This window comes from Zophobas morio, unplaced genomic scaffold (assembly GCF_036711695.1).
Source record: "Zophobas morio isolate AGI-343-1 ecotype UQ-CSIRO unplaced genomic scaffold, CSIRO_AGI_Zmor_V1 ptg000276l, whole genome shotgun sequence".
NCBI classification, from domain to species: domain Eukaryota; kingdom Metazoa; phylum Arthropoda; class Insecta; order Coleoptera; family Tenebrionidae; genus Zophobas; species Zophobas morio.
The window spans coordinates 32,262-49,654 of record NW_026972380.1 but is presented as its reverse complement, the minus strand read 5'-3'; the positions used below and the strand labels follow the sequence as shown (position 1 = coordinate 49,654).

Here is a 17,393-nt window from a genome sequence, read left to right as displayed (position 1 = left end):
TGCTGATGTTCAGAGTTACGATTGTAAAACTCAAATCTTTGGAGTAGATTATTGTAAGAAACTAAAAATAATGCACTCTGAAATCTTGTTTACGTAAAATCAAATCTATTCTGTTGCTAATAACTTTAATTAAAGTTAGAGAGGAATCCAAAGATTATATACAAGTTTTGTTCATCGTCACTATCCCAATATTTACTTTTCTTTAAGAATTATAAATTTAAGAAAATGCTTCTGTGAATTTTAAATGCTTCAAAATTTCTAAATTTGCTAATGTGCCATCTACGGTACAGAGTTCAAAAAAACCAATTTTTTTTTTAATTTAACTTTTAATTTTCTAGTAAGAATGTATATATTTTTAATTCCGCTTTTACTACTCGTGGAATCTTAGCAAAACTAAAAATTTGTTGATAATAAAACCTTTCTTTAGAGTATTTTAATCATATAATAGTTTTATAAGAATTTTGTCGGCAACTACATTAAAATAAAAAGTTACATATATAAATTTATATTTTTTACGAAAAGCTTTTATAAATGTTGCATTCCGGTGGGAGCTTGAGTAGACATAGACGTTGAATTTATTTTTCATTTTAAAAAATGATTTGGCGATTACGGCAAAAATATATATTTTTTTGTCTATCTACTTACCAACTTGCAAAAAGTTTAATATAGGGGAGTCCCAAACTTAATTAATAGCAAGCAACAACTATTAAGATGTACACCTATTTTTTATCTTTCTTATTGATCCTTCGGTAAACGCTGCCTTTACCACATTATACAATTTTTAATGCCATGACCCTATTATTAAAAAGAAATATAAAAAATAGATAGGAAATATTTATAACATAAAACATGTCACATTTATGCACAAGATAAGAATAATACAAAACTTAAAGAAGTTTACAAGAGTTTTTATCAAATTCTGAAAATGTATAAAATTATTAGTCGAAATTAATTTTAGATTACCCCTTATAAACTCCTCAATAAAAGAAAGTTGTTACTCTTTTTTAACGTCTAGAGAAAAGCTCTGCAATCTGTTACGCAAACTATGGAGAAGCTCACACTGGAATTACTAATTTAAATACTAATATGTTTTAAGAGAAAATACTGTAGAGCAGAACTGGCAGTTCTTAAATAGTAAAATTAATATACATACTAAAGAGCCAAAAGGAACAAACAATAATAAATTAACAAATTGAAATCTAAAAATTAAATTATAAAATTTAAATTTAAATAATTTATGATTAATTAACTTATAAAAAATTAAATTAAGTATTAAATAAATTTAAACCAAAAGGATAGAAACACACGGACAGTTGTGTAAAAAAATTAAAAGTAACTAAAGCATTATATGTTGAATATCATAAATAGGGGAAAAACTAATTATAATAGTAATAATTCAAAGTGAAAATTCTTTATTACATATAAAAAAAATATTTAAGGCTTTTTTATATACGCAATCTTTATTTTTAATTCTTTTGTATGTAAAAGTTTTTTATTATATTATTTTTTATTCTTAAGTGCCCTCCAAAGAAAAAATTATTTTTAGATCTAAATTCTCTTAAAACGTTATTTAGTTAAGAATCCAGCCTTAATTTTTTTTAAATAACTTTTTTTGAACGTAATTAAAAATACATATTTTAGGTATAAGCTTCGCTAAATATATAATATAAATCTCGAATAAAGTATACTCCAAGTTTTGACCATCTGAACTTTTTATATCAAACATAAAGCACAAATTTCTTTCATAACATTAGCATTATGCAACTTCGGCATTTCTATAAATAGCAACTATATAAATAATACTCGTAGAATACGAATGAAACATTTATATAAGCTTTTTAAAGAAAATTAAGGATTTGTACACTTTCCAATTTAAAAAAAAAGCCAATTTTCTGATAAAAAAAATTACTTACAAACTCTAAAAAACAGGAAATAGATTAATATAAATTTTTTTAAATAACATATTATGCGAGACAAATGATATAATGACCCGAAAAGAAAACTTCGAAAGACTGGTAAAGTAAAAGTGATTTTCTTTAAATAACCGCAAAGAAGAAGATAGTGACTTAATTAAACAAAGTAATAACCTAGCTGAGACGCGAGGTGGTTTGTATATGATATGGATAAAGAATTTAATTTAAAAAAAACAATTTTTTCTTAAATTTTACTAATAAACTAAATTAATATAAGAAGAGGTAAACTATACGTTAACTACAATATGGAATGGTTTTAAAAGATTCAGTGCACCTTAACAAAATTGAACTTCATACAAATCAAATTAAAAAAAAAACTCGAAAAGAGAGTGTGTTTTAAGTAAATAAGGCTAAGTAAAAATTAAGTATTAATATAAGATTTATCCAGGAAAACCATAAACAAACTATGTAAATAGCTGCAGAGCTAAATAATGGCTTAAGTAATAGCACACCTCGCTGAGAAAGGAGATCGTTTACTAGATATATTTACTATTTTTGTCGAAAAAAACATTTTTTTAAAAAAAATTAACTGCTTAACTAAATTTATATACGAGATAAGATGACTTGAAGTTAACTATATAATGTTTCTTGAAAAAATTATACTTCACACAAAGCAAATAATAAAAAGCCGTTAATGAGAAACACTAAGAAAAGGCTGGACATCTCACAGGACGGCATAAAGGCAGGCATATATAAATATAATTTATAGTAGTTGCTGTTTCCTCGTAAATATACTTATAAAATGAAAAGAGCTATGTAAAACTCTTTTACGTAAACTTTGTTTATATACTTTTTAAGCTGATAGTACAGTTTTTTGCTACAATAGTTAATAGAGAGCTTCGCAACTTCCAGAAATCTTATTTATTTTTGCAAAGTGTAATTAATAATTTTATAAGCTCAAGGAAGTGCGGGAGTGATGATTACCAAGAACAGATATTATAACTTATTTGAAAAACATATACTTACACATATTGAATAAGAAAATTTATTACAGCCTACACTTATATAGTATATAAGAATTGGACTTCGCATTTAAAAATGTAACGTACAGAATGTTGAGTTAATATATATAAAAAATTGATAATTTCAATTTCGAGACATAAAGGTTCGACTAAACGTACCTTTCTAAAAAAAACGAGTACCCAGAAATATATATAATAATAAAATTAATTGCTAAAATTTTTTAAGCAAACTTCCTTTAGTAACATAAAACCTAGTAATACCACCAAAAGCAAAAAAAAGAGCTAATTTTACTATAGACTTTAAGTATCGAATGACTAGTATATTATAAATATAAATTTTAATATAGCAATTTCTTTTAAATAACTTTTTAAATAACATTAAACCTGACCCCCCTATGAGCGCAGAAGCCTCCTAATAATAATCTATAGTTGGGCGCATGCCAGAAGAGTTGCGCCCACGATTTTAACTCCCGCGAGTACGTTTGCCCCATACCATAAAAAAAAGGAGCTTTAAGTATTCATATATTAGAAACAATAAAGTAAAGTAACATAGTATATACGTAGTAAAATTTAGTTAAAACTCAAAAGTCTTGTAATAATTTTATTGTATATTTTTGAGCCGCCTGAAAGTTAAACACCGCCCCGCCACTTTACAAACTATATATTATACATAAATAAGGGTTCGGCCTACACACTATTATTTACTTAAAGTTATTAATTACTGTAAAGATAAACTGAGTATCCAAACTATATAGTAGCACTGTTAAAAGTACAAAGAATTGCAGCGATGGTATAACCCTGTAGAGAGGGGTCCGTGACTGTGATTGCAATTAATAACCCTCTTAGTAAACTATTTTCGCCGTTCAATCATTACGCTTTCTTTTACGTAACTCTGCAGCCTCTTTGAAACATTTTGAGTGGAAAGGTCGGGTTGCAAACTGTAGGACTACATACTCGAAGCCTACACAGAAAAGATCGGGTCGAGTACCTTTTAGGACCACAGCTGCCGACTCACAAGGCGTGAAAGACTGGTATAATGGACGTGTTAGATATCTTTGTCCTATAAAGTATATGCCTTTCAACTGCTATTGAGATGCTGTAGAACTGTTAGGCCAATCTTTTCCGGCTAAAATTGAGCAATGAAAAGAAAGCATGAAAAGATATTCTTTCCGTCTTTTTTTTGCGAATTGTTCCATTCTTACTGAACAGTGCTATGCCGTATTCATGCGTGCAATGACAGAACTCATATCAACGCAACAGCTACCTAAAAGTTACAAACTGACCTAACCCCCTTTCTAAGGAGTTAAAGGTCCTAAAATGCTAGCGTCGAACCCTCATTCGATGGCACATCAAACAAAAGCTGCTGTTATTCGCATACCATCTGAGCGGCACACCTCTCTAGTTAATCCCCAAACGCCGACGATATGATGGTCCATCCGTCGTTAGTCGACTTTTCTACTACGTAAATGTCTACATTTTTATCTGGTCACGCTAAATAGCTGGTTTGTCAGGGAAGGGCCTCTAGGTAGACGCAGTAAAGAGTAGGGCGCTTTTATAGCTAAAAAACGCATTACGCTGCCGACATCGTTAACTTTTTAACGGGAAATACTTAGTAGCCTAGATTTTAGGCTGTGGCGTCGGCACGTAAAATTTCATGGGGGCAGAGTAATGGAAGCGACTCAGAAACAGTACACTCTTGTGCAGAAAAATTAATTTTTCTTGGCGCAATAAGCGAAGACTGTAAGTACCGGGATACAAAGAAAAAAAACTAAATACCACAGTATATAAAAACATATAAAATACCGTTCATAACACAAAATGCAAAAACAAAAGAAATCTAGAACACAAAAATATATAATATAATGCATTAAATATAAAACACACTTACCATCAACACAATTACAAACAAACCTAAATACAGAAAGCACTAACTCAAAAATTCAAGCAACACCCCCTATATTATCACAGGAAAAATGATCGTAAGCAAACCAATAAAAAAAATATGAAAACCAGTTTAAAAAAAAATACAGGGAAGGAGAGCATATTTCTCCGCAAACAAAATAATTTAACCTACTTTATTAATTAGTTACTAACTAAATAAAGTAGAATTTATTTGGTACAAAAATAAATTTAGTATTCAAAAATGGAAGCAGGGCTTCAACCTTATAAAAGGTATAAACATAGGCCGAAAACTGGTCAATAAATGTCGTTCCTTGCTTTCGTTTATTTTCTTTATAAGTCGTATTCCATAAATTTATTTTATACACCACATTATTTTACAATATTATACACATTAAAATATATATATTTAAAAATATATATATTTAATTAACTCATATTTAATATACTTCCTTATAAATTTTTTTTAACAAAATCTAATGCTGGACCTTCTCCTTCATCTTTTCTGTGGTAATGTCCTCGTTTTAATTGCGACGAAAACTGCTGCGTCTTTTCAACAAATGCATCGTGTGTACGAAATGATACTCTACACAGAGAACTAGAGGTGAGCAGCTGATGAAAATACATATTGTAACATATTTGGTACGCCTTCTAATTAAGCTTAGTAGAGCAATTTAGTAGAAGTTTGATTAACTAAGGCGTGTATCGTTGGGTGCATGATTTTTCAGACCTTTACATATACAATGCACGCTTTAGTTTTTATAAGAATTACTACTAGATTGCTATACTAGCCTCAAATAGGTGTTTCAAGTATGATACAGTACGCATTTAAAGGTTAAATTCGGATAGCTGTATGCACGCTAATCGTCCTTTAGCTGAAGAACTCACTTACATTCATAGAGCGGCGCACAATACCGGCGTCCGTGTAACAAACTTTTAGCGTGATAGTTGTATGCTAATTGGAAGTTCAAATAAAACGACGAGAGCACCAATAATATACAGGTAAAAACTTAACCTATTCTTGCAGGCAAGGCCACACCTGTTTAAAAACTCGAGTATTCCAAGTTAACAATTCGATAAAGCTATTATTATATATATAACAGTGTGTAGAATATCCATTAGCGATTATGTAAGTTTTCATAGTTTATTGCTAATAAGAAATTTTTTAGTATAGTTTTATGTAAAATATGGTTACATTAGAAATAGTGTTTGGTTGATAGAATGTAAATAACTGTCTCTTTTTTTAATATTTCCATAGATAATTTCCTGGAAGGAGTAGGAACAAAAATTATATTTGTTTAAACTTTTACTACTTTAATTTTAAAAATTTACAATTTTTTAATTAAAGTTAAGTACAGAATTCAGATTTTCAAAAAAAAAATTGTTAGTTTTTATAACAAGAAAATAACTAAACAATTTCAATTAACAAAAAAAAAGGGATTTTTTTTGTCATAACACAGATATTGATTGGTTCTTCGAATCCGATTTTATTTGGATGCCAAAAAATTACTATGAAAGGTAATTTTTTTTGAATCTAAGGAAAAGGGAAGTTGATGGGTGATGAACTAATTTTGATTGGTTCTTCGAACCATTTTTAAAGTATAGATACCACGAGATTTTTTACAATAACAGAAGTTCAGGACCCAACAGCTCCTCTGCTTAACTGAATGGACCACTCGCACTTTTAACTATAAGAAGGTAAAAAGGCGCTCTCTTCTTTGACGTTAAGAAGGCATTTAATCAAGTTTAGCATTAAGTTTGCTGCACAAATCGCTCGTTATCCGCCCCTTAGACCTTTATAACGTGCTGAAATCATATCTGAATGGTCACGTCTTCAGCGTGCCCGTAGGGGGGCCCTGTCACTACTTCGATCTCTGACAGCAGGGGTTCCCAGGTTGACTTCTCTCGCCCCTTTTATATGCATTTTACATGAGCGACGTACCCTTCCTTCCGACCACACACATAAATCACCCTTACCGCTTGGAGCCGTGATTGGAAGGTCACTATAAATGCGATGAAGGGCAAAGCTATATTAATTTTAAAGAAACGCGTCCCTTTGTTGGCGTGAAGATTCTGTGATGTTCTCAAGTGAAATACTTGGGAACCATCACCTACAACAAATTTTCCTGGCGGTGTCACTTGACTATATATAGTGGCGAAGGTCAATGCAGCCACAAAGGCTCTTTTACTTTACTTTGCGGAAGAGTAAGATTTCTCTGCGAAACAAACGGCAATTGTATTTGTCTTACATCCAGCCAATAATGACATGCGCCTCTGCTGCTTGTCTACGACTCCAATGCGAAAGTGTCGGCACTTCAAGTGCGACAGAACAAAATTTCTGCGTGTTCTGACAAATGCGCCCAGGTTTTTGAGAAATGTTGCTCTTCAGCGGGACCTTCAGCTGGACCCTTTAAACATTGTCTTCCACCTTCCATCGCCTTGCACTGGCCCTTTACGACAGGCTTACCAGACACATAAATCGCTTGCGGGAGAGAGAAACTTATTTACGAGCCATGAAACGGGGCACGTTATAGCCGCCGATGTGACGCGCTTAAGCACTAGTTTTTTTTTTTTAATGTAAAAAAATAATGATACCCTGAATGCTATTTGTAATATATCTGTAATTACTCCTGATTGAGAGCTCGAATATTCGAAGTTTTAACTCGATCGAGCACCAGGTACTGATATTAATTAAAAATAAAAGAAGCACGCCAGTCTTAGTCGACGTTGCTGTTGCTGAAATTCGAGGGTATTTTGACCATGGCGTATCACACCGCCACGAAAACACGTGAATTTGAGTTCCGCCCTAACCGCTTGCCTGATAGATTGAAGGCCCTTATCTGCGAGCGGCGACACCTTATTCTAGTGGGACGGTACCGCAACATCCCGAAGATCAATTAGCGCATAATAAACTACACTGGCGCTTTAGGAAAGAGCTGTTAGCGCATCATTACCGATTGTAAGAGACAAAGTTAAGTAATATATCGGCTAATAACTGTAACTGTCGCGTCTCTTTCTGAAATTTTATAAGGAAATACAAAAACGGAGTGTGTTTACCATTACCTGCTATGCGAGACGGCAATTTTGTGGCCGGAAATGATGCTGACAAAGCGACACTTTTACACGGTCACCTCGCTACTCAGTGTGTGCCACCTACTTATTTAGTTGCTGATAGAGTGCTTCATGAGTCAAACTTCCTTGCTTATGCCGAGGGACGGGTGGAGCCAAATCATCATAGTCGAAATCGTAGAGATTATTAACGCTTTGTCGAAGTGAAGACCTCGGCCCGACGGTATCACCAAAGTGATGTTAAAGCAAATACCAGTGGTTGCTGTAGAACGCCTATGTTGCCTCATCAACTGGACGATAACTCTCGGCACCTTTTCATTACGCTGGAAGACGGCAACTGTTGTGATACTCCCAAAGACACCACGACCGGTATCTACGCCAAGCAAATACATTCTTATCAGTCTCTTGTCAACTGTCGGCAAAGTAGCTGAGATGGCCATACTGCGCCGCTTGAAAGCATTTGTTGACGCAAGCCGCGCCCTGCCAGAGTTCCAATTTGGATTTCGACAAGAACGCTCCACTACTCAGAAGCTCCTCCGTTTGACAGAGTGGACGTCTCGTGCCACAGCCTGACGATCACCAATGTGAATTGTGTTATATGCGGGTAACAGGGCGATTTACGCCTCGTCAAAGTCACCTTGCCCAATTGCGCCAGCATCTGTAGTACTACCTTACGACGCTTGCCAATTGGAGTCGTCGTTGGAATTACTATTAATGCGGAAAAGAGCAAGCTCTTTTTATCGCAAAGAAGCGTACTACATCACCACCGCCGCTGACCTTTGAAAATTAGGTAATTCTTTGGCGCCCTCAGACGAGGTACCTGGGGGTCATTACTGACAATAAACCCTTGTGGCGGCCGCACTTAAACTATATCGCGGCGAACGTCAAGGTGGCAGTTCAAACTCTTCACCCTTTACTTTGTGCCCAAAGAAAACTCTCGCTGCACAACAAACGACGCTTGTGTTTGCTGTGCATCCGAACGATTATGACATACGCGTCTGCTGCCTGTGCTTACGACTCATCGATAATAGTCTCTTCGTGATTTGTTCGCAACGATGCCTTACATAAAGATCTCCAGGTTGAATCTCTGGGTAATGTTTTCGACGCAATGCTATCGCCACCTCCGGCTCAGTCAGCACACCAATCGATTACTAATAACTGAGGTCCACTATACGCTATCGCTGAACGCGCAATAGACCAGATACATATTATGGGTTAGAGGTATAAATTATTTTTAATACATATATATTTGTGAGATTGCTTTAACAGAAGCTTAAAGCTAATGTGTACGCTATCATCCTATTGAGAGCACGTTGATTCGGTGGTTTCTTTTACGGCCCGATCGAGCACAAGAAAATGTCGGCAATAAAAAAAAAAGCAGACAAGCTTTACTATATTATTTATTATCAAATCGTTTTTTTGCATATTTTTTTTATATTCTTTTGCTTTATTTTTTTATAAATTTTAATATTATATCTTTTTGTTTTATTACAAAAAAAAATTTGATTTTTAGTATAAGTGAATGATATATATTCAATTTTATTTTAATATAAACATAGCATAAAGCATTCTTTTTACGTAATCTTCTTTAAGGTATAAAAGTAACGAGTAAGGTGGGATATAATATTTGTATAACCAAGCTATTACCACTATTTATATATCGTTCGGTTTGATGATTCACTTCAGGTTTGTCATTTATAACGTTTAAATTAATTCTAACGTAATCGCTTCGGTTATATAAAACTTGAAGGTGAAGGGGGACTAATCCCTCAGAGTTTCTTTTACAAGTCCTTCCAAAGGTTAATAAATTTATTTGGAAAGGACTGCTTATATTAAAAGCTAAAACGTTGCTTACAAATGCAAAATATTCTCCTTTTCTTAAGCAAATTTTACTAATTGACTGCCATTCTCCAAGTTTTCCTGGTAATGTTAATAACTGTTGTGTAAAATTTCCAATCTTTTGATTAACACGGAGAAAGGACGAGTGGGGAGCGTGAAACCAAAACGATAGTATTGCATCTTCTTCAAATGTGAAGGCCAGTACTTTCTTGTGTGTAACATTTCCTTGAATATACACACACCGTAATGGATAATTATGCCTAAAATTTGAATCTTTACATATTTCTGGACTTTCTAGATTTGAAAAACTTTTAAACTCTGAATGGCATGAGGGAAGAAGCTCTTCTTTTACAATAAAAAGTTTAAAGTAACTTTTTAATAAACTTTCTTTAACATCCAACGCTAGGTAATAAATGCCAGGTTTTAGGCAGAAAGATACTAAATTTTCTGAATTTTTAATTTCTCCCCAGCTTCCGTTAGAAACTTTATAAGCGGGTGTTAATAACATAAAGATGTACATCTATGAAAAAGAATATAGCTTTACCTTTTACGGTGGCTATAAGATGGCTTGATCCTGCTTTATAAATCAACACAGGCTTAGAGAGTTGTTGCGAAATAATATAGATGGCGTCAGTCATTATCCTTGACGTTCTTAGTACAAATCTCGCTATAATTTCTCCTTTCAATGCATAACGTTCCACAACGTCACATCTCGGATTGCTCTCCTCTTGAGGCAAACAAGCAGCTGGAATCGCAGAAATACTAGATTCCTTCTTTTGAGAGATGGCTTCTTTTATCCAGCTAATATAATGTCGTATCCGAGTATAAGCAATTGGCTTTTTTATATTACAGAATCTGCTTCCAAACGAAGTAATACCAAGAAGAGTTTCTGTGGCGTTAGAAAAAGTAAGCAGTGGTCCTCCACTATAACCATCACAGCTTAATAAAGCGTTCTTGTTTTTGTGCGTCATGCAAATTATATTACGTGGTAGAACTTCAGGTATATCGCCTTTCCAGATCGAGCACTGTTTCAATTATTCTTTTTAATTTTTTGTGCCGCTTAAGTATTTTAAAAAAATTTAAGGTGAAATGCAAAAATTGCGCTAAATGGCTTCCTAGCGAAAACAATTGGGTTATTAACTTTTACTTCCGTGCTTATTATAGATTTTTTGGTAATAACTAATATATTAAAGTGCCTTTACATACTAAAAAATCAAGTTGACTTCGTAAGAATTTAGTTTTCAAAATACACTTAATTTTGATACTTCGATAAAAAAAAAAAATTTATAAAGATTAAAGATTTCTAATCCCCGAAAAAATTTAGGTTTTTTATGTTCAAGTTTTAAATAATTTATTCTTATTATAACGAGAAAGGGGTAGTTTTTAAGCATAAAAAATAATTCTTCTAAAAATATAATTTGCTGCGAAATAATTTTGTTAATGAAGTTATTAAGAGAAGAATCATGATGCTACATACATTCTTAAAAAGTAAATCATTATAAAGACCAGAAAGTTTGATAGATAATATTTATAACTAAAGGAAAATACTATATAAGTTACAGCAAAAACATAAAAGTTTTAAAACCTTTTGATTATTAATTAATTTTAGTTCATAACGTTGTAATTGAGAATAATTAAGTTCAAATTGAGTATCCCATCCGTACGTATAAAAATTCTTATATTCTTTTTTTTTCTGGAAAAGATTTCTTAGAAAAAAACTGTATTTACTGATATTTTATTATTATAAAGCTTTATATAATACATTGTTTAGTTTTAATATTTTCCGTGGAGAAGTTTTAGAGAAGGACACCAACATTAAATCATTCATGTATGTTTTTTTATTCCAATCAGGATGTGTTTTTTTAAAGTCAACCTCATAACAAGTAAAATTAGACCAATTTCGTAAGGTTGTTCCATCTACATTATATACGATGATATAAATTGTTTTTTTATAACAAATAAAACTGTTAAACTGTGTGCTTATACAATAAATAGTTGTAAGTTTTCCTTAAAATTTATAATGTTATAGAAAATTAAATAAAATATTTGTTACTCTTGCAGTATGCTTATGTTAAAATTTGTATTTTTTAAAAAAATATAATATTTTTGTTACCCTATTAGTACGCTTATATTAAAAACATGAAAACTTAACGAATTTTAAAAATAAAAATATAATACCTTTGTTACTCTAACGTTTTATTTTATGAAATAATAAAATTTTTTTAAATTTATTTAATGGTTACTTTCTGTATAAAAAGAAACTTCTAAAAAAAAATTACCAAAGCATACTAAATTAAATCTAGAATTGCAATGGGCAGCCGTTAATACCCATCCGTTAGCTATAAGGACACCAAAGCAAGAGTGGAAGCGACCACCGTTTTCTACAAGCTAACTTAAAAGTAAGCCACAAAGGAGTTATTAGTAATTAACAAAAGTACTCTAACTTGCAAAGAAGCAAGCCATGGAAAATTGTAAGGTTTTCTTTGTTTGTTATTAAAATAAAAGGCTTTAATACTAACATTATTATGAAACCAAAAAAGTAGTATTAGTATAAATAACGACATGATAACTTCTCTATTTTATTAGGAAAAAAAAATAGTAGAGTGTATATTTCCATATTCAGTCTTCTTTAAATGGTAAAAAAAGACATATAAGTAAAAATCTTAATTTTCATATGCTTGAACTCTTTTAGTGGGACGAGTTTAAGTAAGTGTCGTAATTAATATTAAGTAAAAATAGCTTTATGATAGTCATATAGCTTGTCTATCATAAAACTTATTTGTGCAAAGTAGCTTCAAATATAATGTAAAACTTTATATCCCTTGTAGTTTTGCAAACCAAATCAAAATAAACTGTTTAATAACCTCAACGCAGTTTTTAGTAAGCTTTTCTTTTACAATAAAAATAAACCACGAAAAACGTAATTTAATTTTCAGGCACTGGCATACTACGGTTGGCCTTTGCAAGGGGTCACAACCCCTTAACCTGAATTCCTCTCTTTTCTGCAGGAGTTAGGGCACGAGTGCCCCCAGCGTTCCTCTCTAACAGGTTAGATACGTAAAACCATCATACTGGGTTCGACTCGAGAGTTGTCGTCGAAGCTCAGCGGGGTGGACACTGGCGCACATACTCAAGGTCATGATTGCGCATCCCACCGACGCGACTCACTTTTTCGGTCATTTAACGGTCGCATATCTATCCTTGCCCTCATAAATTCTAATACGTCGAAAAGTTGCAGAACTTATATGGGCACTAAGAGATAGATTAGTCTCACTAAAAACACACAGGTAGTTTCTTTCGCGCTGCACCAACTCTTACAACTCATGTTTCCTCCGTGAAATGAAAGTCTACCTGCGCTCTGGCACAAAAGACGCAAATGATGAAGCGCCCGTGCTTTAAAAACCAAATACAAACGGATATCAAACCCTTTACTGTCTAAGGCGTTGTTGACAGGTTTGTTGCTAATGTAGCAAGCAGTTCCCGCCATGTTGGTTGCTGTGTGGTTCTTCTGGTTGATTGTCTGGTGAGTTGCCTCTGGGGCCAAGCGAGCGACATACGAGATCGTTAGGGTTACACTTGCTAGACTCCTTTTAAAGAGCAATTTGATGGGCTACTGTAAGTCTTCTCCACGGGTAAAGTTTTTTTGCAGCCTTATAAGAGTTGGTGGTGTGTGCTTCATCGTAATTTGCTCAATTGGCAGGACTTTCCGGGCTTTTTAACATTGCGCTGTCTAGCGGCCCACGCTACCGAGAGCCGCAGAAAGGTAAAGTTGCACTGTGCCGAAGACTTGGCGGTGGTAACATTTCGATGTGGTTACTTCACCGAAGTTCTTCGATTTTGATTGAAGTGGTAGGCAGTTTTCTATTCCAACAGCTTTAGTCGATCGCACTCTGATATATGCACAACATCATCGGCATCAAGGTGGCAATAGATTCGGCGAGGGAGGCCTCACCACGCATAACTAGATGATGGTTCGCCACTAGTACATAGTTGCTGAAAATTTTTTAATGCCTTGACGTGTGCCCTTAAAACTTTGGAATCTTGGAGCCGCTAACTTGCAGTAGTTTAACAAAATGTTTCCACTTCTTTCGACGAGAACTAGAGGGGGGTTCTACTATTTGGCCTAAGAGGAGATGCAGCCTCAAGAGAATTTGGAGTTGCTGATAATATTTCGGACATGAAAGGAGTATTGCCATCTTCAAGTCTAGGCTGTATGTGCCCTTTAAAGGTTTATTATTGTTTTTGCTAATTTTAAATATATTGTTACCATTATTAAAAATAGATTTTTTAGTGGTGTTATCAGTAAACTTCCTATGAAGGTTGTTACAATCGTTAAGGTTATTTGCAAAATTTTTTTCAAACTGTAGGTTTACAAATACCTTTTACTTTATCTATTTATTACTATCATTTATAAAGTTGCTATTAGTGTCGTTATTTTTTTTGGTACCTTTTTCACAAAAGCACTTTCTTCTCTCTCAATGACTTCTTTCTAAGGCTCGTATAGTATTTGAAGAGCAGAGTAAAGATTAACTTTATAACTGTTATGGAAATTTTTTTCTTCGGTTAGTCACGTTTTTTTCAAGTCCTGTAACTTCAATTATTGCAGTCGTCAGCTCTTTACGAAGTATTCTATGATAGCTAATAGATTTTCTTTTGTTCTTCCTAAATCCACCTCCAATAAAAGAGGAGCCCTTTTTATTAAAGTATAATATATATAATAAAAGTTGAAGTGACCAAATACAAAGAGCAAATCCGTAGTAAATAACGTCTATAGTAATAATTATATATATAGATAATGGTTTAAGGTAACATTAATAATGCTGCTGGTGATTAGTAAGAATAATTTATGGTAGCGAAAAGAACTCCTAAAGCGATGATTTTTTAGTGTTAGAGATAAAAATTTCTGTAGCTTAAAATTGTATTCAATTTCGAGTAGTTTCTATTAAAAACGCTTGAGAGCGTTTACAAAAATAATACATTAAGAAACTATTCTTTCTATTTTTTTAGTCGGTTACTAATCTAAAAGCTCTTGAAAATTATTAACACTATTAAGTTAGCTAAATACTTTTACAGACTACTATCTGTCGGAAGTTAACGCTTACTGTTTTAAATATAAACGGAAAAATATTATACAGAAAAGTTATCGTCTCACTTTTAAATATTTATTCTTTTAATTTAGTCATTATTTTGAAAATTTATTATATAAGTAGTCAAGCATATAAGAAATTGTATGAACTGTTACAAGTATGCAGATAATTTTAAATTACATCTAATATATATTGTAAAACAGTAAACTCTACTAAACAATTTCATGGAAACTATTTATTATACAATAACATTGAAGACAATATTATTATATTTTTTAAAAAGTAACAGTAATTTGTACAGTTTTTTTTTATTATAATAAACTCTAGTAAAGTTTTTATCTAATTAAACTCTTAAACTAAATCTTTTTTCTAATGAATACTACATATTAATGGTTTTTTTTAACAATTAAATATTTCGCGTAATTGACCCTTTTTGCTTGCTCATCTAAAATTTTTTATTAAACTTATGTCACTAAAGTGCGGTCTATTTTGTAGTTTTCATTAAAGTTACAAAAGTAAAATTTTAAAGCGGATAACAGAGAGGCTCAGCTGTATCAGAGTTCGAGTTTAACAGAAGCCCGCCGCTACAGAAAAATACGCGCTCGGCAGGACTCGAACCTGCGAGGGCATAGCCCAGTGGATTTCAAGTCCACCTCCTTAACCGCTCGGACACGAACGCACAGTGGATCTGTGGGTCATAAATATAATTTTATAAACTAAATAATATTTATTTTTAGTGTACCACTATAATTTTCTACCCATAGCTTTATTACTTTTCCAACTGTTTATAAAAATTAAGCTGGGTATACTAAAAAAAGGGTATTTAAATACAAATATTTAGAATTTTTTTAGACTGTTTAAAGAGTAAGGAAAATGCTTGTTTTTTGACAGTTTAGAAGTAGGCCATGCCTTAACTTAAATAGCGAAAGAAGGTAAATAAAAAATATTAAAGTAATGCTCTAAGTTTTCGTAATTAACTATGGTCATGATCGTATCGTACCTTCCGCTCGAACTAAATATGTACATTCCTCTTAGAAACGCTTCGAGTTAAAAAATTATGAAATTACTTTCAGTATATTTAAAATAAAAACTACAGGAATATTAGTAGCAAGTAGTAGTTCTTTTTATATTTCACGTTATAATATTTCATTATATAAGTTATTTTTTATACATAGTATTAAGGTTTACCTTAAAATTAAAAAAAAAACAACACTGATCCTGCGCGAACTTGTTGATTTTTTTTTTTTAGAATAACTACGTTTTTTAAAGCTCATTCTCTCCAGCAATGCTGTAATAGTAGATTTACTACCTTCTTGAAGGTAAGTGCATTTTAACTTCTCATCTAAAATTCTCTTTCATTCTGCTCTATGATAGATCTTTACATTCATTAAAAACATGAGCCTGTGTTTTTCTATAGCAATTAATTAACTTTAATTTATGTTAACAATATTGCCTAGCGTTACGTGTACAAAACTATTATAGACAGGCGCAATCACGTTGGTGCATGCCTTTTTTTTTTGTTTTTATTAAATAAAGAAGTATACTAAGCATACTACTATTTATTATGTACAGTATTTTTGACTACTCCTAAATTCACGAGTACGTTGAAGAATAAATCTAACTGTTAGCTAATCTTATTAAGTGTACAAAGAGTACACATTATATATAAGAAGCCTTTTTAAATTATTTTATAGTAGTATATATTAACTTAAATAATAAATTATAATATTATAGAGACGCAATTGTAAATTACCCTATTTTTTTATTCCAACGGTTTTAGTTTAGCCCAGGATAATAATTTTTTAAGATTATAGTTTATACTAGGTGTTAAGGATACTTATGGATTTTAAAATTAGCTTAATAATTTTTATAAAGATAAAATAATTTTCAAATTTGTAATTTAGAAGATAATTGCTTTTGATATGCCACAAGTTTTGGAAATAACAAAAACACAAAAAGTTTTATGAAGCAAGTAAAAAATAATAGTTGCCCACTTTGTTAAAATAAGGAGAAGTCAATTACGTAGTACGCCCACAAATTTAAAACGCCAAAAGTATACAAGTATAATTTTTTTACGTCTTGCTTACAAAGAATTTATTGCTAGTAAGTCTTGTATGCTGCACTCGCGAACCTGGCAACATGTATAAGCGAAAGTCTTAAGGCAGACCCTGGTCTTTTGCTTCACTGCTTATTAGCGGGTTGCGAGTGGACTGCTACCATTATGCGAAAGTTAAAGTAATATAGCACTATGTAATTAAACAGGAAAAACAAAGAATTTGTCTTTATTGCTAAGGTTAAAGTAAAAAGGCAAACTTTTACTGGCCTTTATAAATCTTTTTTTAATGGAAAGGGGCAACAATCTATTCAAAGCAAAGGTATTGACCCGTCGGATTCTTGTTTTTATTAATCTTCATGGTGAACTTTAAGGCAGGAAAGATAATTTACTGATTAGTTTTTTTATTTAACAAAAAGGTTAGCACTTTATTAAATGGCATTCCAATTAAACTAAACAATAATATGCGGTTCCCACTTTACACTTATAGATACTGTCGGGGTAGATAAAT

General features: G+C 32.2%; 1 long non-coding RNA gene and 1 other non-coding gene across 2 annotated transcripts; one reads left to right on the top strand and one right to left on the bottom strand.

The window, feature by feature from the left end:
- The first annotated feature begins 9,500 nt into the window (after nucleotides 1-9,500).
- Nucleotides 9,501-9,981, top strand: LOC135119579 (uncharacterized). The gene is made up of 3 exons (XR_010278281.1): nucleotides 9,501-9,589; nucleotides 9,654-9,826; nucleotides 9,883-9,981. It is a non-coding gene; the product is annotated as an uncharacterized LOC135119579 (long non-coding RNA).
- Nucleotides 9,982-15,426: 5,445 nt separating this feature from the next.
- Nucleotides 15,427-15,508, bottom strand: Trnas-uga (transfer RNA serine (anticodon UGA)). Its single transcript has one exon. It is a non-coding gene; the product is annotated as a tRNA-Ser (tRNA).
- Between the last annotated feature and the right edge of the window lie 1,885 nt (nucleotides 15,509-17,393).